We start from the raw sequence: 25,034 nt of genomic DNA, 5'->3' as shown, positions 1-25,034 counted from the left end.
ATCCAGTTCTGTTTCAGCAAGCGCAGAAGTCGACTGTCTTCGCTTCATCACAGAAAACCCTGAACCTGCATCTTATGAATTTCTCTCCTTAGCGGTGAGAAAAAGATTCGGGATATCAAGAGACAGTATAGACTTTTTGGAGGAATATAAGTCCAAATCTACCAGAAGACAATATGAGTCGTCATGGAAGAAGTGGGTGTCATTTGTCAAAGCGAAGAATCAAAAAGAAATCTCGACAGACCTCTGTTTATCGTTCTTCATCCACCTTCATGAACAAGGTTTAGCAGCCAACACAATATCAACTTGCAAGTCTGCCTTGACAAGACCTATATTATATGCCTTCCAGGTCGATTTTTCTAACAAAATCTTTAACAAAATCCCGAAGGCCTGTGCTAGACTCAGACCATCAGCACCTCCGAGACCCATTTCATGGTCTCTAGATAAGCTTCTCCACTTTGCCTCGAGGATGAACACTGATGATTGCGCTTTAAAAGATCTGACCCAAAAAGTTATATTTCTGTTTGCACTCGCTTCGGGGGCCAGAGTTAGTGAAATAGTGGCCCTTTCGAGAGAGGAAGGTCATATTCAGTTCTTGGAAGGGGGAGAACTGAACCTTTTTCCGGACCCAACGTTTCTTGCCAAGAACGAGCTCCCACCAAGAGGTGGGGTCCCTGGAGAATCTGCCCTCTGAAGGAAGATGTCTCTCTATGTCCAGTACAGTGCCTAAAGGTCTATCTTCGTAGGACTTCAGACTTTAGGGGAGGACAACTGTTTAGGGGAGAAACCTCAGGTTCAAATTTATCTCTGAAGCAACTAAGGGCAAAACTCACCTATTTTATTCACAGAGCGGATCCAGACAGTACACCCACAGGTCATGATTCGAGGAAAATTGCCTCTTCCTTAAATTTCTTCAATAATATGAATATTGAACATCTTCGCTCATACACTGGCTGGAAGTCATCCAGGGTAATTTTTAGACATCACGCGAAGCAGGTGGAGGAACTTAAGAGGTCTGTGGTGGCAGCAGGAAGTGTCCTTAAGCCTGTTGCTTAGATCTGCGAGGAACAGTGAAATTAACTGGGACGATTAATTCGAGGGTGTGTGTGGTCCCGGACTGGTACTACAGACTAGTGAAAGGCCACTAAGGTGTCCTTATGAACTGTTCCATAGATAAAGGTGAAATAAGCATAATGCATACACATGTGCCAGGCGTTTTTTACGCTAGTGTGATTGAACAGTATTACAGATATTAACAAAATTCTAAACAATTTAGTTATGAAGTGGCATGTATATGTTTCCTTTTCAGATGAAACATTATTTTCTGATATTACTGTTACCTTTATGCTTAAAGGTATTTCATCCACATTTTATAAATTTTATAAATGTTGATTGACCTATATATTTATTGATCATCAATAAACTACAGTAGTTCTTAATGAACCTTGCGTCTTATTCGCCCATGTTCATTTTATTATAAAGTACTGAGCATTGCAATTAAAACTGCATAATTTTAATATGAAAGAAAAATCTTATAAGATTGTTCCTTAGTACAAACAAACATTCATCGGATTAACTAATCCTCACGTAAGATAGACCCTTGTATTTTGAAAACGGTGATTTTGATATGCAAATTTGTTCCTAAACGGATTCAAACCTTTGTCAGATACAGTAATCAGGATAGGCATACCGGGGGAGGTGCCAATATTTCATACCGACATTGGTAAGTTTTATACAAACTTTGCTTTACAATGTATAGTATAGGGTGAGACCGCTATACAGGTTTGTCTGTTAGTCATCCATAGGTAATATGTATTTCTTGAGATTTTTTCCAGTCTAGTATGACTCTTTCCTGTAGGGGGCCAGAAGCACTAACATAGTTTATGTTTAGAAGTAATGATGTATGACAGTAACATCATAGGTCTCTAGGTCTAAGTAGACCTAGGAAAGGTTTTCTTGAGGATAAGGCACAAAATGAGAATCCACAGATACAGTAATGCTCTGGTAAACTTCCATCAAGACGATATGGCCTGAGCCCAAAAAACGGATTTTGAGCGAAGCGAAAAATCTATTTTTGGGTGAGATAGCCATGTCGTCCTGATGGAAGTTCCTTCATTAGTAGCTTAATAGGTTATATGTGACTACAGTGATATCTCCCAGAGAATTTACCGAAGGTATCCAGAATTCTAACTCCTGGAGCGAATAACCTTTAAGATTTTAAAAAGGGATATTGCGTAAGGACGTATTGGCACGCCTCATAGCAATCTGCACCCCAGACAGTGTTTTACGCTTCGAAGAGGTGTGGCAAAAAATAAAAAGGGGGGCCCTCCAAAGGCCATCCCCGTTCCCGTACTACTATTGGGAGTACAACAGCGCCATTCCCACGATAGTGGCTATTCCTTGTAGCATTGAGCATAGGCTGTTACAGATACAGTACTACGGGAGGGATACTGAAGATCTCTTCTTCAGAAGAGATGGGTGGGTCCATCAGGACGACATGGCTATCTCACCCAAAAATAGATTTTTCGCTTCGCTCAAAATCCGTTTTTTTGGGCTCAAGCCATGTCGTGCTGATGGAAGCATACCAGAGCATCAATGTATCTGTGGATTTTCATCAGTGCCTTAACCTTATATCAACCTTTTCTATGGTTATGGGGACCATATGAGACCAGTGACGTTACCGTTATTTGTCATCATCACTAATCATAAACAATGTTAGTGCTTCCTGCCTCCTACAGGGAAGAGTCATCTAGACATTAGAAAAGGGATTTCAAGGATAACATAAATAGTATGACCAAACTTAAGTACACACTGAATATACAAATAGTCTCAAGTTGTATATTTGGAAAATTAACATCAGTGTCTCTTATGTCTATCATTTGATGCATACAAATATATGAAGGATGCATACTAAGTAAATTAAAAACTCTGGCATTTATATATACAATTGTCTGGCGAAGATGGACGCACTACATTCTAATAGACATTTAATCCAAATAAATGACTACAAGAGATGGTTAGCAAAACGAATGTAGTATGACAATGGGATTATACCTGAAAAAAAGTACAGAGACCGTATTTCTTTCTTGAAGGAAGAAATAATGAATGCCACTTTTAGATTGAAGAGAAATTATAAAATAATCGCTCTTCATAATTCCTGTACTGGTTACCTCTATCTGCACTGTATACTTCGTACACCGGCACTAGTGCTATCTGTATAATTCCACACCTGGGATTTTGAACAGAGCTAGTGTTACCATGGTAACACTCAATTTAAAGAAGACATACCTAAGAAGAATGACCTCTTCTCCCATTAATTGACAGTCCCAGTCAATTACTGTTCATCGTAGAATAGACGGCAGGGTAAATATTCTACCTGACGTCACCACAAGCTGCTTCAGATCATGGACTTACATAGCGTAGAGCTTGTAGAGCACTCTGGATAATACTCATCCAGAACATGTGCGAGGACATGTGAGGTCCCAAACCATTAATTTATCATCACAGTAATTAGGGGGCAGGCTTTAATACACTGCCTGCTGCCACTACGAAGTGTTTCAGTTCATGCACTTGTTTTGCATAGTGTTTGTAAAACACTCTGGATGATTTCCATCCAGTGTATGAACGAAGACGCTCAAAGTCCATAAACTGAAAGAAGTTCAGTGATGAAGCAATCTTTCTCGGATCATGACCTGCGGGAGTACTGTCCGGATCCGCTCTACGAATAAAGTAGGTGAGCTTCGCCCTCAGCTGATTTAAAGATAAGTTTGATCCTAAAGTTTCTCCTTTAAAGAGCTGTCCTCCCCTGAAGTCTGAAGTTCAACGAAGATAGACCTTTAGACACTCTACAGGACATAGAGAGACATCTTCCTTCAGAGGACAGATTCTCCAGGGACCCCACCTCTTAGTGGGTAGCTCGTTTTTTGCGAGAAAGGATGGATCAGGAAAGAGATTCAGTTCTCCTAATTCCGTGAACTGAATGTGACCCTAATCTCTGGATAGGGCCACTATTTCACTAACTCTAGCCCCAGAGGCTATAGCAAATAGGAAAATAACCTTTTGGGTTAGGTCCTTAAGAGAACAATCTTCATTGTTCACAGATGAGGCATAATGTAAGACCTTGTCCAAAGACCAAGAGATGGGCTTTGGTGGAACTGCGGGCCTAAGCCTAGCACATGCCTTCGGAATCTTATTAAAGATTTCATTCGCCAGATCCACTTGGAAGGCATATAGGAGAGGCCTAGTCAAAGCTGACTTGCACGTATTTATCGTATTGGCCGCCAGACCTTGGCTATGAAGGTGGACAAAGAAGGATGGACAGAAGTTCATAGAAATTTCTTTCGGTCCTTTTTGTTTTGACAAACGCAACCCACTTCTTCCAGGAAGACTCATATTGTCTTCTAGTAGACTTAGCCTTGTATTCTTCTAAGAATTCTATATTGCCTTCTGAGATCCAAAACCTTTTTCTAACCGCTAGAGCAAGAAATTCATGAAATGAAGGGTTTGGGTTCTCTGTGATAAACCGAAGGCAGTTGATTTCTGAACCTTCGGAAATATACCTAGGATCGGAGCTAGGACCAGCCTCATCTGGTCTATCAGCCCCATTAGAGGATCCTCGTATAGGGCTATTTAGCGAGGTAGTTTCTTGAAGACGCTCGTGATGAAGAGGTCGAGCTGCAGTTCCGGGACTTGTTCCCATCTGGGAGGGAATATGTCTGCGTCCATGGACCATTCCAACTCTATCGCCTTGGATCGTGATAGAGTATCCACCGTCACATCGTAGATCCGTTGTAAATGAACTGCTGTTAGGTGCCATCCCTTTAGGAAAGAGATGGGTAACTTCACCAAGACTGTACGAGACGTTCGAATGTGACGTCTTATTATCGCTTCAGTGTCCCAGATCAGTCGTAGGGAGCCTGATCTGTGTGGAGGGGGCTTCCACACCCATGAAAGGACCAGCAGAGTCTTGGGACTTTCGTGCTGTAATTTTTGTTAGAGAAGCGATTAAAGAGGGACCGATCTCAGTCTTTTTTTATCTCTTCAAGCGTTTGATGCATGTTTTCTCCAAGCTCTTAACGCATCTTTCCGGTGTGCCTTTAGCACCAGGTCTGTCACTATTGGGAACTGGGGAAAGTTTAGCACTTTTCCCTATGGGCATTTTGAAAATCTGACCGATTATCTGAGTCTCTTGACAGACCTCGCGAGCTCCTTTTATATTCCGAAAGGAAAGGAGAGTTGAAGTGACTGAGGGCTTCGATGGTTTTTAACCATCGAAACCCCAGAGCTGGAGAAAGTCGAGACTTCTAGAAGCTTATCTTGCATCCGTGATGTCCCGGGAACCGGGTCATCTCTTTGAATGTACATGGGCCCGACACTTCGGGTGCTGCCCACTCCAGCCTCTCGATCAGGTATATTAATACCTGAACTATTTCTAGGCTTGACTTTGACGTGACTAAGTTCGTCAATCCTTTGAAGATACTTAGGACTGTGAGTCAGACACGTATCTTTCCTAGGATGAATGTTACTCTCAGTAACATGAATTCTAGATAGGAGGAAGGGGGGTGGTTGACTGGAAGGTTCCGAAGGACACCTTTCAGGTCTGACAAGACTACGAACACACCTAATTGGAACAAGGTCCATATGTTCAGAAGGATTAACATTCAGAATTTGCTGTTTTTTATGAACTTGTTGAGTGGCGACAAGTTCAGAATGACTCATTGATATCTTGAGTCCTTCTCGTGAACACAAAACAGCCTTCCCTGGAACTCGATGAGCTATAGTTTTCTTACCACCTGTATGCTCTATAGCTCTCAGGTATACTTCTCCAGGAGGGTTTTGAACTGTACGAGAAGGTAAGGAAATGATGGTAGAGACATTTCTATTTCCCATCAATGGCTCATCTTGAATAGGCTTTGGACCGAAGGATCGAAGGTCCTGCGATCCTGAGGGAAAGTTCCTCCAAGCCGAAGCGTCTTTATGCTTCGAGTAGTCAGTAGGCTTAGACTTTTGACCATCTGCCTGTAGCACCGTGGTCACTGGAATAGTGGGATGTTGTTGAACAGCCCGGATATTTCCAGCATTTTCGATCTTCTTTTTAAGTTGGGGACCCACAACCACAGAAGATTTTCTCTTTAAAGGAATGCCCCATTTTTGGAGAAGACTTATGGTCTCCATGGTGGCGTTCTTAATTACTTCCTCAATGACCTCGTGTGGGAAGAGGTCTTTACCCCAGATGTTGGAAGATATTAGCTTCCTTGTTTCGTGTTTCATTGTTGCAGCAGCGAACACAAACTCTCTAATGCTCTCCTAGCCTTCATAAAGGCATAAAGGTCCTTCACTAAGGCAGCCATATGCATTTTGGCTAGGACCATGAGCATATCTGGGGTATTTTGATAGGTTGAACACAACTCTATGTAGTTTTGTAGAGAAAGGGATGTCATAAGTCTCTCCTTTGACTCGTGTTCATTAAACAAGAGCAAATTGGTCAATTTATGGAGACATTCATTGAATTGTTGACTTGCGACATCCTTGTCTAATTTTCCTACTGAAAATGTCAAATGGACTTCCTTCCAATCCTTTTCCTGTCCTGGAAAAGCTGGTGACAAAGGCTTGCACTCATCGAGTGTGGGACATGGCTCACCCGCCTCTACATCTTTGGCAACAGAAGTAAATGCCTTCCCCATAAAGGGGAATGAGAGTGAAGTAGGAGCAAGAAAGGAAGGGTGTCTGTTATTCAGTGAGAATACCTTCCTCTTTGAATAACCCGCCCTTTTCAGACTACCTGAAAGGATAGTCTGTGCCTTATCATGGTCAAGAATCATGACCTCCTTTGGTTCCGTTCCTTTTCCTGACTTTTGTTCATACTTCAGTCGAACCCAACAATTAGGGAAAGCATCAAAGCTTGGCCAAAATTGAATTTTGTCCAAAGGAACAGCACCTATTTTCTCTGAGATGTAGAGATTGCCATTTGAAATCGACATCTGTTCCGCAAACCTCCAGGGATTGGTTATGGAGCATGTTGGAAGGTCTTGATTCATGGGTCGTTTGACTGACCCGTGGGAAGCGACAAGAGAAGCTTTACGAGGTTCTATCTTGCGTTTTACTTCCTGCTTTTCGTTTTGTTTACGAAAGCTCTCTATCTGATTCTTCAGTTGGATACATAATTGTACCACATTATCCAATAGAGGGGTAGAAGACGAAGATGTTGACATCGATGGCTCTATAGCCGGCATAGGCGGAGGAAAATCCGACACAACATATTTCTCTTCTACCTTAGGGCACTTCTTGCCCTCAATCCCAAAGGTTTTCTGGCCGTCAGGGGATGTAGTTGGCTCCTGAGGCACTACTATTTCCTCGCTTAGCTTCGGAAATAATAGCTTACGCATCCTATCATTAGGTAGGAAAGGTCCCGGAGAGATCTTTTGGGAGCCTCTCACCCAGTTGCATAATTTATACTGAACTGTATCCCTAGTCTCCGTAGACTTGGGATTTTCAAAACCTTCAGACATCAATGTCCGACATATATTGCAAACCTGTGGGTTCTAATAATGTAGGGATCCGGAAATAATATTGCAGGGGGCATGCAACCTGCAAGTATTATGACCGTAAAAGTACTTACTCTTGGCCTTGCAGAGGACTGCAGCACAAGATATCTGGTGTTCCTCCTGTAAAGAAAGGAAAACCAAATGTGTATACAAGGGATTGTTTCTCTGATAATCAACATGTAAATGTCATCTACAACAGAATAGCTTAGGATAGTAAGCTATAAAGGGATAGTAGGAGATACATAGTTGTGTACCACTGCGAGCAAATGCTGCTACCTCCCCTCAGTATTAACTACATGGAGCTTTCTCTATTGAGAAACTCCAAGTAGAAAGGCTCTTACCCCTAGGGGTAGAGAAGTATCAAATCACTGTCCCAAATAAAGTTAATACTGTGGGGTCAGGATGACTGATTCTAGCTCAGACTATTGAAAAAAATATTCATTCAATATATAAGCGGTATCAGCAGAAATCTCGCACAAGGATACCCAAGGTATGTTAGAAATTACTACAGTATCCCTGTAGTTTTCTAATTGCAGTAAGTCTATATTGCAATTTACTGGCTACTGTACCTTATGCATTGTAGTCTAGTCATTATGCTGCCTTCATAGCAGCATATGACAGTAGGGTCCATCTAGCATGAAGCCAGCTGGACTAGGAAAAAATAAAGACATATATTTGTATATCCCACTCAAGCCATTTGCTGTAGTCTTCCTACTATATTAAAATATAGAGTTTCCTGATCAGGGAGACTCAAGGAAAAAAGGCTGTACCCTTTAAGGGTTAGGAGTGTATTACTCTTGCCTTGAAGTATTTAATATTTTAGGGTAATCCTAAACAGATTTCCAATCAGGATATTGAAGAAATCATATTCATTCAATATAGGATTAGGCTTGGCAAATGCCCAAGTTGGATATCCAAAATATATTGGAAATAACTACTAGTATAAGATATATAGTAGTTTTCTATCTACAGTATATTCTATACTGAGATATACTGGCTATCTGTATAAACTATACAGTAGTTCAGCCGGCATGTTGCCGGTCTAGCTAGGATTTGCCGGCATACCCGGCAGTACTAGCTAGAGAGAGAGAGAGAGAGAGATAGTATGGAAAAAAGGGCTATCCTTACTGTAAATGTATACAGTAATTAAGGATGTAAAAGTCTAATTAGACTGCCTTTTTCCCGAAAGAAGGTTCTAATAGAAGGGGAGAATGTAACATTCAGGCCTTTATATAGCTACAGTACTGTTGCCAGCAAGGTACCACCTGTACACTGCCGGCCGGCAACCCGCCGACAGTACCAGTACAGTCGGCGTGCTGCCAACTGAGTCAGCACTGTCTTTGCCGGCCCGGCCGGCAGTACCACGGCAACAGAACCTATAGTAGCAGTCCAAGGGAGGACAGAAGAACCTTGGGGACAGAAGGGACTACCCACTCACGGCCATCATGGTCGCAACTGCCGGCCAGGCCGGCAGTTGGCGATTGGGCCGGCAGATGCCGACAGTCCATGACTGTTGGCAGCCGCAGTGTCGGCCAGGCCGGCTGGCGGCAGTATGCCCTGCCGTCAGCCAAGACTAGAGAGGGAGTCTGGCTGGCTCCAGCAACCTACCGGCAATGGTAAGGTTACAAGATGTCAGCCTAAAGAAGGACAATGGATCAACCATCAAAAGAGGATAGAGGGGTAGGGAATAAGGGTCCTGTAAAGTATGTGAAAGGAACTGACAAAATTGTCAGTCCTACCAACTATAAAAGAAACTCTGTTTCAGTATCGGCAGAATCCAGGTGCCAGGAGAGACTCAGTTCTCCAACCCAGAGACTGCCGACACAGTTAAGGGGATGGCGGCACTACCGCCTCCTCTCAACAAAGGAGAAACAGGGTTCCAGTGCCACGTTATCCTAGGCTAAAAGAGAATTACTCTTTAGCCCAGGGTACTGTGGCACAGGACTAGTCTTTTAGTCGCAAGGAGAAGATGGTATACTACCATAACTCTAATGCGGCTATGGAGGGCTAACCTCCATTGCCGGCCACCTTGCCAGCAGGGGAACGATGGTATCCTACAACCCATTCACCCTGCCGGTAGGTCGCCGACATAAGACTAAATACTCTGAGATTCTGACTGGTATATCCACAACCAATGGTTAAGGGAATAGGCAGAAACAAACCCCAGGTTAGCCATGTCTGAATAAAATTCAGGCACGGCTACTAGGGTTGTAGCCTGAGGCTACACTCAGAGGGAAAGAGATTACCCTTAAGTCTCCGAAGAGACGTGTAAAGTTTCATAACATTCTAGGAGGTATCAGTCTCTAATGAATGAAAACAAAACACGAGGGTAACCGGGGAATGTCGAATGTAAAGAAAAACGTCTAAGTTAGGTTAACTAGGCTAGACGAGTTCTCGGTTACCTAAATCACCGAAACTCTAACTACCCGTATATGATCGACAGAGGAAAAAGGAAATAATTATGCACATAATCAAATCTTCACAAGAATAAATGCCTAAATAGCTAAATAATTACAATAATTAAATAAAGCTATTTAAAAACTGGAAGTCGTTCTGCTAACTAAATAACACATGCCTAACGAACGACGGCGCCCACGGCGCCTCCAGAGCTGGCCTAGCTCGAGGCACAATAAATACTTAATTTCATTGTGAAACAGGAGCTAAAATATATTCAAAGTAAAGACCCAATACTCAATTTTCCAAAGGCGGAAGAAGATGAAGAAAGCATAATCAATAATCCTTTTAAAACGATCGAAAAATTAGATCACAAGAAAATACCACCGAGCGAAATCGCTACAATAAAAGGAATGGCGCTGTTGTACTCCCAATAGTAGTACGGGAACGGGGATGGCCTTTGGAGGGCCCCCCTTTTTATTTTTTGCCACACCTCCTCGAAGCGTAAAGCACTGTCTGAGGTGCAGATTGCTATGAGGCGTGCCAATACATCCTTACGCGATATCCCTTTTTAAAATTTTAAGGGATATTCGCTCCAGGAGTTAGAATTCTGGATACCTTCGGTAAATTCTCTGGGAGATATCACTGTAGTCACATATAACCTAGGAAGCTACTAATGAAGGAACTTCCATCAGCACGACATGGCTTGAGCCCAAAAAACGGATTTTGAGCAAAGCGAAAAATCTATTTTTGGGTGAGATACCCATGTCGTCCTGATGGACCCGCCCTTCCTTTTCATTAAAAGGGCTGATGGACCCCTCCCTATAATACAGTATCTGTAGCACCTCGTATATCGCTACAAGGAATAAAAGATGGCGCCGTTGATGACGTCATGTACACACTCGAAACGAGATAGGAGAGGTACCTTAATAATGGCGGGTGAAGATAGCTATGTGGCATGTCAAGAATACGTCCTCTGATATTATGCGATATCCCATTAACATTTATTTAGGGATATTCGCTCCAGGAGTTAGAATTCTGGATACCTTAAGGTAAAATTCTCTGGGAATATCACCGTAGTCAAATATACCCTAGGAAGTTACCTTAAAGGAACTTCCATCAGGACGACATGGCTATCTCACCCAAAAATAGATTTTTCGCTTCGCTCAAAATCCGTTTTTTGGACTTAGGCCATGTAGTGCTGATGGAAGTATGCTAGAGAAATGTCTTGAAATTACTATTAGATGTGGGTTTTTTTATGTGTCTTCTACTTTGAATAGATTCTCCTTATCTGGTCTACTAGACCTGCATGTGAAAATCCAGAGATTTCTCACGCATACCAACCCGGGAGCCGGCTTAGTGCATCCTGCTCACCAGCAGGGAAATGTCGATGTCGACAATAAGAATTCAAGGTTTGTATTTCCCATCGGAACAAAAGGGTAGTTTGAAACGTATCCTGTTCACTTACCTTAAGTACTTAAGGTCATGATTATTCCTTTAGAAAATAATATCGTGACTTCAAGAACCTAAACACCATAAAGAGTTTAGTAAAACTCTAGCATACTTTATTAGCTTATAACTGAGGGAGCAGTGATAAGATGCAAAAACGGTTAAGTATTTTGTTATGCAACGACAATCACTTGCAAAAACACCGAGCACAACAAAATACGACTTTGCTGGCAAGTCCAAAACAGAAGGATGACCTGGAGAGCGCGAGTAGTAGGTGTCGGTGGGGTAGTCCAACTGTATTCTCTAGGGCCTGTCACGCCCTCCCCTTTGATGAAGGGATTATCTAAATGGAAGACAGCCTGTGAATAGTGGTTTTCACACGCCCTTTGTTATATACACGACACCCACAAGGTGATCGCGCGAGGGTTGTAACCTCTGCATTCCATGCTTTTATCTTTCGCTAGTATATTTGGAAGATTTATATTAGAAAAGTGTAAAGAAGGACCCTTTTCACCGGCCGTCACAGATCGACCCAGAAATGTAGTTACAACAAAGTATGTATTTGATCCAGCATACAACACATCGAACACATATTTTCTCGTGTAGAAAAAATATACAGTACAAAATACATAATCAAAATAATGCCACTTAATGGAAGATGTGAAAACCAAATCTATATGAGGTCGTCAGATGTTCGGAAATGCATAAGACACCGTAACGCAAACATTCACTCGGCACTGGTGTATTGATCAGATATGCACCTACTCAGAACAGTCCGTCAACCATAGTTGTGATCTGCACAAGTGGGTACGTATACCCATGCACCCGAAGCACTGTAAAGTCCCAAAACAGTCCACTGTTCATCGCAGCACTAGAGGGCAGGTTTAATTACACTACCGGCCGCCACCACAAAATGTTTTATCTCTTGTACTTGCTTCCCGTAATGTTTGTAGAAGACCCTGGATGACTTCCACTCAGGGTACGAGCGGAGTCTCTCAAAGTCCATATGCTGAAAGAAGTTCAGCGACGAAGCAACTTTCCTCGGATCGTGACCTGCGGGTGTACTGTCACGATCCGCCCCGCGAATAAAGTAGGTGAGCTTCACTCTCACATGTTTTAAAGATAGGTTCGATCCTGAGGTTTCGCCTATGAAGAGCTGTCCTCCTTGAAGTTTAAAATCCTTCGAAGATAGACCTTAAGACACTCTACTGGGAACAGAGAGGTATCTTCGTTCAATTGGCAGATTCTCCAAGGACCCCACCTCATGGTGGGTAGCTTGTTCTTAGCGAGAAAGGCAGGATCGGGAAATAAATTCTTCTCCTGAGTCCAGGAACTGAATATGGCCTTTGTTTCTAGATAAAGCCAATATTTTGCTAACTCTAGCCCCTGAGGCTATTGTGAACAGAAAGATACCTTTCTGTGTCAAATCCTTTAGAGTACAGTTCTCATTATCCAGGTTCAAAGCATAGTGCAAGACTTTGTCCAAAGACCACGTGATGGGCTTTCGTGGGCTGCATGTTTGAGTCTAGCACATGCTTTCGGAATCTTATTAAAGATTTCACCTGAGAGGTCCACCTCGAAAGCATACAGAAGTGGTCTAGCCAGGGCTGACTTACAAGAAGTAATTGTAATAGAGGCCAGGCCTTGTTCGTGGAGGTGTATGAAGAATGCAAGACAGACATCTATCGATATTTCTGTCAGTTTCCTTTCTTTCCCAAAGGTCACCCATTTCTTCCATGACAATTCGTACTGTCTCCTAGAAGAATATGAGTTGTACTCTTCGATGAAGTCAACTTTATCTCTTGAGATTCCGAACCTTTTGCTCGCCGCTAGGGCGAGAAAATCATGAGATGTAGGTTGTTGGTTCTCGAGGATGAAGTGTAGACAGTCGACTTCTGGATCGGTTGGGACAGCACTAGATTCGGCAGTGGAAACAGCTTCACATTCCACTCTAGGACTAGAGGAAACCAATTGCGCTTGGGCCACTTGGGGGGCTACCACCGCTACCGTCCTTCTGAAGGATCTTAACTTGTCGAGGACTTTTAGCAGGAGATTGGTTGGTGGAAACAGGTAAATATAGTTCTATCTGTTCCAGTCTAGATACATGGTATCCATCGCTTCTGCTTGAGGGTCCAGGTAATGGGCTACGTAACGAGATAGTTTCTTGTTGTCGCTCATTGCGAAGAGGTCGATCTGCTATTCTGGGACTTTTCCTAAGATGAAGGAGAATGAGTCTGCATCTAAGGACCATTCTGTCTCTATAGGCTTTCGCCTGGATAGAGCGTCCGCCGTCACATTGCGGAACCCTTATAGATGAACTGCTGATAAATGCCATCTCTTCTTCCTTGCCAGGTAGAAGATGGCTAACATCACATGGTTGATGTGAGGTGATCTCAAGCCTTGTCGATTTAGACACTTTACTATCACCTTGTTGTCCAGGACCAACCTCATGTGGGTTGATCCGTGAGGAGATAGTCTCTTCAATGTCAGGAACAATGCCATAGCTTCCAAAATGTTGATATGAAATCTTTTGAACGGGCGTGACCAAATCCCTTGCACCTTCCTGTTGTGAGAATGACCTCTCCATCCTTCCAAGGAGGTATCCATATGGATCACTACCGAAGGTTGTGGTGGTTGCAGGGGAACTATCCGCGCTAGACTCTTGGCTGTGGACCACGGCTTTAATTGTTTGCGCAACAAGGCTGAAGTCAACCTTTGTTGATCCTTTCGAGCATTCGATGCATATTTCCTCGACTCCTGATGCATCTTTTAAATAGGCCTTTAGCACTGGCTCTGTCACTTCTGCGAACTGTAGAGAACCCAAGACTCTTTCCTGTTGGCGTTTTGAAATCCTTTTGTAACGGATTAGTCTCCTGAGAGATCCCGCTATCTCTCTCCTCTTCTTGAATGGAATGGAGAGGTGGTGTGACTTTAAGTTCCACTGGATTCTCCACCCCTGGAACTGTTGAGCTGGAGTGAGACGAGACATCTTGCGGTTGACTTTGAAGCCTAAGTGTTCCAGAAACTGGATCACTTTTTGAGCTGCTTGCAGACGAGTAATCTTGGATGCTGCCCATACCAACCAATCGTTTAAGTAAGCTACCACTTGAACACCTTCGGTGCATAGCTGTTGAACGACTGTGTCTGCTAGCTTTGTGAATATCCTTGGGGCTGTGTTCAGTCCAAAGGGCATTGCTCTGAAGACAAAGTACTTCTTCTGTAGTCTGAATCCTAGGTAGGGGGAGAAGAGGCGACTCATCGGGAGATGCCAGTAAGTATCTGGCAGGTCTATTGAGACCGTGAATGCCCTTTTTGGCAGAAGGGTCCTTATGTGTTGCAAAGTAAGCATCCGGAACTTATTATTCTCGATGAACTTGTTGATTGGAGACAAGTCTAGAATGACTCTGAGTATGTCTGAGTCTTTCTTCGGAACACAAAACAGCCTTCCCTGGAACTTGATGGACTTCGTTTTCCTTATCTCCATCTTGGTCAAGAGTTCTGAGATATATTCTTCTAACAAGGGGGTGGAGTGTTGGAAGAATTCTGGAAAACGGAGTGGAGTTTTGCTCCATTTCCACCCGAGTCCATTTGTAATTAGGCTGTGGGCCCAGGGATCAAAGGTCCAGCGATCCCAAAAACGATGGAGTCTGCCCCCTCCTGAAACCCCTCGTTGCTTGGGGAGGTCCTGCAGATTTTCCTCCGCGACCACATCCTCCTCAGCCCCAAGAGAAGTTACCTCTTGGAGAACTTCTCCTAGAACCTCTTCCTTTCTGGCTGAACCGAAAGGAAGTCGACTGCCTCTCAAAGGTAGGGTTACACACCAGCGACTGAGTTACCAGCTGCTGAGGGACCATCTGGAAGGTGGTCTGAGGCATTGTGGTCATGGCCATGGCTGGGACTTGCGCAGGTCTCCGCAGTCTCCTTGCCCTCTTGTTCTTGGGTTGGGGCCTCCTTCCGTAGAAGATTTCCTCTTCGAGGACATGCCCCAATTTTGGAGAAGGTTCCTGTTCTCCGTCGCTGCCTTTGCAATGACCTCTTGGACCAGATCCTGTGGAAAGAGGTCTTTATCCCAGATATTCGAGGTAATCAACTTCCTTGGTTCGTGCCGGATGGTCGATGCCGCCAGGACGAACTCTCTGCAAGTTCTCCTCGCCCTGAGGAAAACGTAGAAGTCCATCACAAGGGTACCCATGTGAAACTTGGCTAGGAAAAGGAAGATTTCCGGGGCATCATGCTTGCTCGCACTTAGTTCCAAGCAGTTCTGATGAGAGAGAGAGGCCGCAAGTCTCTCCTTCGACTCCTGTTCCTTCTTCAGAAGATGGTCTGGCAACTTAGGAAGGTTCTCGTTGAACTGCTGTCCTGCGATCTCCGGGTCTAGTTTGGAGACGGAGAAGGTTAGGTAGACATCCTTCCAATTTCCTACATTGGTAGGCAGTGAGAGGGAGAATGGCTTGCATTCTTCCAAAGTCGGGCAGGATTTTCCCTCGTCGGCAGCTTTGACGACAGAGTCGAACGCTTTCTCTGTAAAGGGAAATGAGATCGAGGTAGGGGCAAGAAAGGTAGCATATTTCTTGCTTAGTGCTGACACTTTAGAATTCAAATATTCGGCTCCCTTCAGGGAGAAGGATGGCCTGCGCCTTATCATGTTCAAACACGATAACTTTCTTAGGGACCGTTTCTTCTTGGGTCTTCTTTCGTCCCGCAGTCTCATAGCACTCGGGATAAGCAGGGAAGTTAGGCCAGAACTCGAGGTCTTCAACCAGCCTGGCTCCCAGCTTCAAGGAAACGAATAGTTTCCATCCATCATGGGCATGTGGTCCACGTACCTCCCGGGATTGGATTCGGAGCAATGAGGGAGATCGGACACTCTAAGAGGCTTCTTAGACGTGTCCCTGGCGGTTCTGAGACGGTCAATCTTCTCCTCAATGTTTCTTTACTGGTGCCTGAACAACTCCTGCTCCTGTTGGAACGACTCCATCATGAGTTTAAGAGACGGCAGAATCTCTTCACTCGCACTGGCCTGAGCAACAGGTTGTGGAGTCAGTCCAGAGGACGTTGATGGGTCTAATACCGCCGTTGAGAAGGATTCCTCTTCCTCCACAAGGGGAAGATCTCATCCTCTTCAGGGATACCGCGTAGCAGGTCTTGTTCTGTGTCAGAGGACACGTCTAACATCCTCTCTTGTTGGATGTCCATGTCCTCTATGGTCTTATTGGTGTCCGAGTCAACCTTCAACTGGATGAATGGAGACAGGAGCTGTTCCTGGGACACCACCATGTTAGGGAGAGCCTTGGGGAACAATGTACACTTCAGGGAGTCGTTGAGTATGTATGGTCCCAGGGAGTTCTTCTGGAACCCTTTTACCCACTTGCAAAGGGTATCAGTAAGTAATTTATACCAACGTCATCCACCTGTAGTGCTGTATTAATACAGATCGGGTATTGTAAATCCCTGACTGAGGGATTACTCAACCTCAATAAAGGATTGTGGTTTCAACAATTGTCTGCGATAGGAAACACGGGATATGTTAGAAAACATGTATACATTACTACTGTATAACAGTATTCAGTAGTCAGCCGGCAGTTACTGTCGGCATTACGTTAGTACCGACAGTGCTAACCAAAAGAAAGAGAAAAAGATTTAAGAAGTGAAAGTTCCAATGGCAGGGGAAAGAATCTGTCATTCTGGCTTCCACCCATCTGCATACTACCTTGTCGCCAGCAATAGAGTCGGCGGCTAAGTAATGTAAATGGCAACTCAAGAGAGAGCTGAGGACTTCCCAAAGTATGTTAGGTTTCCTGCCAGAAGTCGTCAGAAGACGTCTCAGTTCTCCCCCATTCTTATCAACTTCCTATCAAGGAAGGGAAGTCAGGGGGAAGGCAGTAGCGAGACGAAGGAACTACTGTAACTGCCGCCGGCAGAACACCTACCGATAATGCAATCATCCCACAGTACCAGCAAAGAATCTTGTGACGACACGCCGTCACAAAAGGATAGAGAGGGAGGGGTTGAGGGTCTTATAGTTCATTGTTGTAAGAGGTGGCGGCAGCTTATGTCGTCCTCAAAACAATGAGCTGGGAAGTATGACTTCCTGTACTGACGACGTTGCCGTCGGCAAGACAAGGTCACCCTGAGTATGTCACAATCTGATTCAAAGCCGGAGGCAGGAAGAACATCGTTCTACTCGACAGCAATGAAGAGAGACAGTGACGGCCACCAATACCGGCGGCACTACTCCAGGAGGGAAGAAGGGTTTAGCCTCTTCTCTCGAGAGAGGATAATTATCATAACTTATCTGGAATTCCGTAGATTCGAGAAAATATAACATCTCATCCGAACCAAGAAGAAACGATAAAGATTGAGGCTAAACGGGGAATTACTTTACTAACGTATAAATGAGCAAAGATAAATCTGCTCCGGCAGGAACCCCGTCAAAGGTGATCGAGTACCACCATGGTTCCAGCCCGAATACGTTAAGTAAAGTCACATGATAGTAAGAGTTGAGTTTCATGCATGCAATATCACATCTTATATAAATTGTCTAAATAGCTAACATATTAGCGTAAAACCGGGAAAGGGTCGCCCTACTATCTAAGTAATACACAAGAATATAAAGGGCGACAGCAGTCATAAAATGGCTGCCTCCAGTAATGGTAATGCTCACCAAAATACACTTGAATTAATTAATTTAACCGTGAAGTGAAATCAAAATTACACCAAGGAAAGAATTAATATTCAATTTTCCAGATGACGAAGGTGTTGATAATTGCATGATGAGATAATTCCAAAACTTGAGAAAAACACCGGGCTAACGGAGAGCACACACTCTTAGCAAGGCTACAAGAATAGGAATGGGGTTGCAGTAGTAGTAGGGAAGGAGATCCACCGGGTACCTAGAATGGCACCCCTTCCTTTTTGCCACTCTTCCCCCTTACATCAAAGAGTTAAATTTATTCGGGGTGAAGATTGCCACACATCGTATCTAGAATACGTCCCCTGATATTATACGATATCCTTTATTGGATACTCGTGCCAGGAGTTGGAATCCTGGAGACCTTTAGTTTAATTCTCTGGGAGTATCACTGTAGCAAATATCCCTTAGAAGGCTACCTATAGGAACCCTTCCATCAGCACGACATGGCCTGAGCCCAAAAATGTGTCTTTGCCCTCCGGGGGGTGTATCTCTGCATCAGAAAACACATTGAGAACCCTCATCAGAGTCCGTACCTGCCAGAAGGCATGTTCAGACTCTTCTGTTCCCCCTCTGAAGCAGGACTGAGTGAAGTCTCCCTCATCCACCGCTGAGAGCTCGTCTCGGGGTGGGTCGCTGTCGTCTCCAGGGTGGTTGACTGTCCTGACTCCCTCTGCGGGTCTGGCGGTCCTCAAAGACGACTTAGGCATCGTTCTGTAGACTTTCGAATCCTTGCAAGGAAGAAGATATGGTTCTAGCATGGAAGGCCTGGATGGACTGGACTTCCTAGTCGCTTCCAGAGACGTAATGCTCTCGTCACGAGAGGAGTCTTCCTTCAAAGGTGGTAGGGAAGAGACTGGGACAGGTTCCTCGCCAGATTCCCTTGGCTGTGGTGAAGGAGAGCCAAAAGAGCGAGTGGAAGGAGAACCGGGGAGGTTCTAGCAGTCAGTTTCACCCTGGATGAAGATTCGATTTCTGGGAATCCTCTTTCCCTCTTCAGGGAAGAGACAGCCAAAGTCCTTTGCTGTGCGTCTGTAGGAACTGATGAATGTTGGAGGTTCTCAGAGGCTTACGAGGAGTGGGTTGAAAGGGCAGGCCTAAAAGCTTGCACGACTGCCCTGACAATGGCTCCGAACCAGGGCTGCTTGCTGACGATGGTGCTGTCTGACAGATTCCCCGAAGGGAAGGAAACCGAAGGCCCTCTTTGAGGAGTTTCATCAGGAATTGCTGGTTTACGTGCATCGACCTTGGGTGCTGGTAGTTTCGGGATATTATATTCCCCGGAAGTGCCCTTTCCCTCTTTCCCCGCTGGTCCCACTGTTATGCATTTGTGGGGAGGGGAATGGGGCGACGGTGACCAGTGAACTGGGACTCTGCCCTTCCTCAGAGAGAGGACCAGTGGTCTGGAGGGCGATAACCTACCTTTCCGCTCCTGCTCCTTCCCTCTGTGATCACCTACCTGTGCCTCCATGGGATGACGTGACTTCTTGGAAGTCGGTGGAGGATGGTAGTTGTCATCTTCTGTCTGTGCTTCAAGGTGTTATGGTGCATACCTGCATGTTGGCGAGCGTTTACGAGTTGGCGAGTGTTGCCTTGCTGGCGAAGGCTAACGCAGAGGAGAACTCCGAAGAGTAGGTGAACGCTGGCGTGTTGGCGAATGCTGAAGAGCTAGCGTGTTGACGAATGCTGAAGAGCTGGCGATCATTGCCAAGCTGGAGAGCGTTGACTAGTCAGCAAAAGCTGATGTGTTAGAGAATGCTGACGCATAGGTGGCAATTGACGCTTTGGAGGGCTATGAGGTTGCATCGCTCAATGACCTGTGGACGAAAGTTGACGTGGTGAACGCCGACACTTAGGCAACTGCTGACGTGGTGAGCGCTTCTGCTTAGGCGAATGCTGACGAGCGCTTAAAGCGGTAACCTCCGAAGGCAATTTATGCGAGGTTGGGCGGTAGACCGCAGGTACGCGGCCGGGTGAACGATGTTCAATAGCATTGCTTAGGGGAACGGTGGTGAGAAGTAAAAGCCCGAAGCGTTGGCTGGCGATGGTCGGCAAAAGCATGACAAACAGGATCATCAGGATGTGCAGGTGAAGTACGCACAGGCGATTGACGAGCAGGCGATTGACAAGACAGCAGATAAAGAGTCAGTGAACGATGAGTGGTAGGGAGTTGGGAACTAGGAGAGTAAGCAGAAGGATGAGTAGGAAGTCGGTGAGGTGGCAGTCGGTAAGCCGGCGAGACTAAGGCTGACGAGCAGCTAGACAATGGTCTGGCGAAAGGATGTGTCCTTCAGAAGGAAAAAAACATCCTCCGAAGGGGATCGCCTAGGCGTAGAGTCCTGAACCGAGGTTTGAGGACTAGGAGAAGGTCCGGAGGCAGGCGAAGGTCTGGAACCAGAAGAAGTCATACAAGAAGGATCTAAGGAGGAGGAGGGCTGCGAGGACGAAGCTGACGAGCCAAAGAGGTGTCTCTTCACCAATGGCAAAGGAGCACCTCTGAGGCGAAGAGGAGGGCTAGCACGTCGGGAACGACAACCACGGTGACACTCTCTAGGGGCCAGCAGTCCTCCAAAGAGGAGTCTCTATGAGTAAACTCCCTCGGGAGGAAGATACACTCGCAGGAGAGACTTGCCTAAGACTTTGCTCCCCCCTCGAGGGATGTTCAGCAATGGGGGAAGCACAGTTTTCAGCAACGGCGGAAGAGGCAGTAAATGCAGAAACGTCAGCAGGCTGGGCAGCAGACAACACCTCCGATACCACAACGTCGACGAGTGCCAGAGGATCCAACTCCAACGTCGTTGATAACTGCACACTAGCACCACATCGAAGTAGCTCCAGCAGGGCCTCCTTAGAGGGAGGACCTGGTAACCCCAATTAAGCAGCCTGCGCTACTACTCGACGGTCCCCCAGAGGAGGCCGAACGAGCAGGAGCTTAAGAAAAAGGTTGGGAAGCGGAAGAAGAAGCCTTGGGTTTCTTCTGCTTTGAAGAAACCTTCGAAGGAGAAGAATCACGCTTGGACTTCTTCTTATGCTGTCACACAAACCTTTCCCTCTGGGAGGCAAACCACTCCCGACACTCAATAAACTTATGCAACACATAAAACTGTTAACCTCTGCAAGTAGGGCAAAGGGTGTGAGGATCCGTATCCTCAGTGGGCATAAAGGTACCACAGGTGCGGCCTTCAAGATCAGGGCAGGTACACATGGTTGCCGGCAATAATCAACGCATATACAAACACTGAAAAGAAAAAGCATAAACAGAATTAAATGGCAGTCTAAATATTGCGAGGATGAAGAGCGGCAACGATCGTTGACCTTTCAAGCCAAAAGCAAAGTGAGCTCAGTCACAGGTGTGCGAGTGAAGAGGGTAGCTAGCTATCCCCACCAACATCCGCTAACTAGTGGGACGGGTAGTTAACCCTCGCTAAATTTCAATGGCTCGTCTAAAAGTAATACCCCTAATAAATAATTCCAGTTATGAAACAATTGCGTTTTTCATTTTGTTATATTATCAACTGTAAAAAATAACAGATGATTACTAGGTTGAAAATCATTTCAAATTTCATACTGAATATTACCTACAGACAGTGCCCTTAAGACAACTTATGAAATTTGTAATTAGTAATTTTTCTATTGAGAGAGAGAGAGAGAGAGAGAGAGAGAGAGAGAGAGAGAGAGAGAGAGAGAGAGAGAGAGAGAGAGAGTTCTCTCATCATTGTGTCATCCATTACAACAACATAATCATTAACAGCAACTACTAATACTACGGTACTAGTAATACCAATATTACTACTACTACTACTACCTGTACTACTGTACTGCTACTACTACTGAAAGGAAGACCATTCACTTTCAATTTCCAATAGTTTGTCCCCGGAAATCCCCGGACAATAAGAAAAATCTCGTTATTGTTTAAGCCTTGGAAAATGGCCAGAAACATGGAATCTTGGGAGAGAAACCCTAGAGTAGAGGTCTTAGGCAACAACCCCGAAGGGTTATGTCTCACACGACTCGTTGAACCCTGGAGACACGATGGTGATAGGCGGCAACCGCAAGCGGTCGATAGGCATTACCATCTGGGAGCTCCGAAGAGCTCAAATCCAATGAGCTACAATGAGGAATAGATAAGTCTAAAGCCCGCTTACAAGGAACTCGAGGGGCAGAACACTCAAGAGAAGAAGCCCTTTCACGTTGACAAGAGCTCCTCGTAGGTTGATGACAGCACAAACACTTTTCTTTCTGCTAAGGAAACTCAGTGCCCTGAGCAAGCTCAGGTCAATGAGCACGCCCACCCTACTTAGTATTCTGAGTCGTTGAGCGCGCCCAGCCTACTGAGCAAGCTCAGTTGGCTGACTGAGGTCAGTTACCATACTGTACTAATGCCAAGGGGATCGCAAACCTGGCAGAGACTCCAGAGACTCTGTCAGCAGCTACTCTGCTACCAAGGAGTTGCGGAGGACGCCTCTGCAAAGGGAGGAGCAGCTGAAGCTCACCCCTGCAGAGACAGGGAGGAGAAACAAAGTTTCTCCTGCTGAGGGAACCCAGCATGCTAAGTATGCTCAGGCCATTGCGTGTGCTCAGTATGCTGAGCAAGTTCAGCCAGCCTGCTTACCCTGAAGGCATCACAGGCCCGACAGCTACTCCAGTGAGAACCTGCCAGCAACTCCTCTGCTGCTGAGGAGTTGTGGAGAATGCATCAGTGAGAAGCAAGAGACCTGTTTGAGAGAAAACACTCCTAGAGGCTTATGGGGGGGGGGAGGCCAAGGCTGAGGCCCACCCCTATGGAGGCAGATGTGTGCTTGTGTGTCCAACAAATAAGCGACTCCAAGAGCCGTTTCTTAGCATGGTGACCCAAAAGCCCCTGAGGGTTATCCAGGGGTAATTTAACTTGCTCGTCCTCCGAAGACAGAATGAGCAGAGGCCGTGGGATGGGAACGAAGCGCGGGAGAAATAAGTTGGGAATTCTTTCCTGTCGAGGATTCCAGTGGGAAATCAGGGTTGGGGGCAAAGAAAAACCAAAATAAAGTGATTTGCAGCAATGATAATGGTCAGAAATGCATAACAAACACAAGATAACCAGTTGGAAAAAAATAAAAGAAATTTGTAAGTGATGGGAAATTAAAGTATCAAAATTACTTATAAAGTAATTCATATCACATCCTTCAAATGGTTTTCACTCCGCCATAGCTTGTTACGCTCGCAAAATAAGCATAACCTGGCTGCTCCTTTGTTCTGCCAGGCGATACATGGATGGGCTGCACACACCATCTCCGTGGATCATTATTTCAGAGATATCTTATACTTTTACATGATAGCATACATACTGAGCGAAAAGCGTTTACAACATAATCATTTACCAAAACGGATCAAATTACAGTACACTAAATTTTGAAATAGATTGTACTTCCCGTTCGGAGATATCTTCATGTGATGGCAGGGGTGGGTGGGAAGAAAATGCCTGTTTCGAACAATATACGGGAACTTTTACACAAATATTTGAAAGCTCTTAATTGGTTAAAAAGGCCAGGTATTGATTACGTCTTACAATAAAAAGAACAGCTGGCAAAAGCTAATGCAAACAACCTTGCACAGTAACTCATAATCAGTCTCCCAAAAGTAAACAATGGACTTAGTCGATGAAATAGTGTTTATAATCTAATCATTCAATCCGTAAGATACTATGTCCCAGCCCCCATTAGTCATACAGAGAAAAATGTCACACTAACCCGCACTTGTCAATTTCATACTATATCAAATGCCAACTTTGCTAAAAATCAATGTATAGTAAACACTATTAACCAAAATTTTACACCAGGTCAGTCCCAACTACAGTATCTATAAAGGCTTTCAATGATCCAAAATACTTATATATACAGTACAACAAAAACACTTCTTATTTCCTTCATTGGGAATATTGTGCTACAGTAAATATTTGGTAATATTTTGATTGATTCACACTCAGCCATTACTGCTTGCCAGTACATGGGAGATTGATGTTTTAATTTTTTCACGAGCGAAGCGAGCACAAGGCGAAGCAACACTATTAAGGACTCTATCGATATATTACCGAAATCTAATGGTTTCTGCTCTGCCGTGCGCTCACTTCGCTCGTGAAAAAAGAAAACCATTAAGCTCCTATGTACTGGCAAGCGGTAATGGCTGGGTGGGACTCGGAGCCTTTGTATATCAGCGGCCAGTTCCTCAAGCGTTGATTAGAAATGGAAATCAACTAACTTAAATTTTCCCCCTAACCTACAAGCCGTATCCTTACCTACTTACCTAACAGGGAGGGGGGGCTAATGGGCCCCCGCGACCCTACTTACACTGCCGTTCTCTAAGTTAGACAGGTGGCCGCTATCATACATACACCCCTGGGACTCTATCGAAATATTACCACACATTTACCATTTAACCTTACCTACGTTGGCATGTCCTTAACGAGATAGCCCTGAACCTCAAATACCTCTAATAATGTTAGTTAGATGTATTAACCATCCTACACTACAAACAGTAGAAAAAAAATTATGTACGGCAAAACTTTGGTCAGATTCCTGTACCTTTGTTTAAAGGACATTTATAATTTTGTTATCAGGTGTCACCCGATTTATGAAGTGTACTAACATAGATCTGATAAACGCAGCTTTACTCTAGCTCAGACAGTTTCACAGTAGAGAATAATCTTTGTACCTACCATTATAAGTTGCAATGTCTAAATTGATTTAGAGTAACACAACCTTTTTGTATATTCAAATCATAACCCTTCGGAACACTGTACTATTAGTCTATAACTTCCATTAAATACCTGTCTTGGTTCAAGTTAGTTGGATGGTTCTTGGTTCCTGCTTCGATTCCCATTCGAAAGTTTGTTAATAAGATTACTACTACTAACCCAGCGAATGTGTTTGCGAGCACTCAATAGATAGGTGCAAAACTTCTTATCTTGTACTCATAATTATAAC

General features: G+C 44.6%; 1 protein-coding gene across 6 annotated transcripts in view; it reads right to left on the bottom strand.

Annotated features, from left to right (window-relative positions):
• Atac1 (Ada2a-containing complex component 1) overlaps positions 1–25,034 on the bottom strand; it is a 479,870-nt gene that overhangs the window by 454,650 nt on the left and 186 nt on the right. For 2 of the 6 annotated variants that reach the window (XM_068376218.1, XM_068376239.1), the window contains exon 1: positions 24,878–24,990. The exons of 1 other annotated variant lie outside the window; for it this stretch is intronic. The gene's annotated coding sequence lies outside the window, so the exon portion shown is untranslated. Of the gene's footprint in view, positions 1–24,632; positions 24,737–24,766; positions 24,991–25,034 lie in introns of those variants that run through there. 3 more of the 6 variants (XM_068376246.1, XM_068376223.1, XM_068376231.1) reach the window with 3 other exon arrangements.

This window comes from Palaemon carinicauda, chromosome 1 (genome assembly GCF_036898095.1).
Source record: "Palaemon carinicauda isolate YSFRI2023 chromosome 1, ASM3689809v2, whole genome shotgun sequence".
Taxonomy (NCBI): Eukaryota; Metazoa; Arthropoda; class Malacostraca; order Decapoda; family Palaemonidae; genus Palaemon; species Palaemon carinicauda.
This window is presented reverse-complemented; position numbering and strand designations above follow the sequence as displayed.